Source organism: Silene latifolia, chromosome 2, assembly GCF_048544455.1.
Source record: "Silene latifolia isolate original U9 population chromosome 2, ASM4854445v1, whole genome shotgun sequence".
In the NCBI taxonomy this organism is placed as follows: Eukaryota; Viridiplantae; Streptophyta; class Magnoliopsida; order Caryophyllales; family Caryophyllaceae; genus Silene; species Silene latifolia.
In genome coordinates, this window is record NC_133527.1 from 18,837,698 (window position 1) to 18,839,504 (window position 1,807).

The window sequence follows — 1,807 nt, forward strand, 5'->3', positions numbered from 1 at the left end:
AACAACGTATTTTTTCTCTCTACGGTACCCAAATGGTGTTTTCACCTCATCCCTGACATTATAAAAACAGAATCCACCAATGTTAAAATCAGCCTCGGCATTTGTGTGTATAAGACCGTACACCTCAGCTTGCACCTCTCTGAACATGGAATTGGTATAAGCCCTTTGGAAGACCTCCTCAGCTACGACGGTTTGATTATATGAACATGGTTTTTCATGACTAGCATAGTTCAATTGTAGCTCATGCTCAACTTTCATACGTAGGGCATTATCATAACTCTGGAGGAAGTCGGTCAACGTAGTTTCAACGTTGACGTAGTTCTTGAAAAATCTGTTCGTCTGTTCACTTCTTTGCGTACTTGACATACCTGCACAAAAAGTGTCCCTCCAATACAATGGAGCCCATGAATGTCGGTTATCAAAAGCATACATGATCCAATTATTTTCTTTAAGATTATATTTAGTGACCATATGATGCCACGCCTCCTCAAAATCATCGCTATCTGCACTATCATCAATAATTTTCCGAAGGTCAGTATTAATTTCTTGATACCTTGTAAGCTTGCCCAGATTCTTTGTCGCGTTTCTCAAAATGTGCCAAAGACACAAACGGTGTTTACTATTAGAAAATACGTCTTTCACGGCCTTACCGATCCCCTTGCATTGATCAGATAGTATAACTGATGGTGCTCTACCCATACAGTCTAACCATCTCCGAAAAACCCAAGTAAAGCTCTCCGCATCTTCATGTGAAATCAAAGCGGAAGCAAGTAAAATTGAACTACCGTGATGATTTACGCCCACAAACGGAGTAAACGGCATTTTGTACCTGCAATTTAAACAAAAGTATTTCAATTTCATGCAAAAGCAGACCCTAACTCGATTAATACCAATTTTCAGTCCGTAATTAGCCGACCCCCTAACGCATGATTAATATACATTCTAATCAATCTTATATTGGGTCATTGTTGGAAAAGAATAAGTGAGCAGCTGATATACATTCTAATCAATCTTTTCAGTCCGTAATTTTTTTCAGTCATGCTTAAAAATCCTACATCCATTAAGTGCACAACTGATAGAAATCCTACATTCATTAACTAATAATGTTAGGGTTCGATGGTGTTACCTGTTAACACAAAACGTAGCATCGTATGAGAATACAGCACCAAATGACTTGGCCATTGCTCTACACCGTCCATCGGCCCAGAACACGTTCAGTAGTTTGCCCTCAATATCTGGTTCTATGGCATAATAAAAGTCGGGATCAAGTTCTTTAAGCTTAATAAATTTCGCTTCCAAAGGCGCAGCATCGCCGTTTATTCGACTTCGTCTTCGTTCAAGATTAATCAGGTTCCTTACATTACTCTGATTGACGCGTAAATTAGCGTAACCACCCGCTTCACTAACTAAGCTGTTAAAATTTTGCGCAATGGAAATACCCGCGGCATCATTCATTAAAGCTCGCCTTTTGAAATATTCGTCAAGCAGCCTGTAACTAACCATGTGACGCGTCATTTCAGGCTTCAGTTCATGATTGTGCGTCAATGTTGCGACATTGATGACGATGAAATCGTCTTTTAATGATGCATCAATGGCGAATTTACATTTTTCAAAGTTTACTATGTCTTTAAACCCGTTCTTTTTACTCGGCTCCGCCCCCCATGTGCAACACAACCTTATTCTACTCATCATGTAGAAACGAGGTTGGTTCTTCCCCGTTCCATGATGCTTCACACCCCTACCAACGTACTTCTTCAGTAGTTTATCAACCCTAATAAACAGTTGAAAGGCGTTCTTATACGCATAT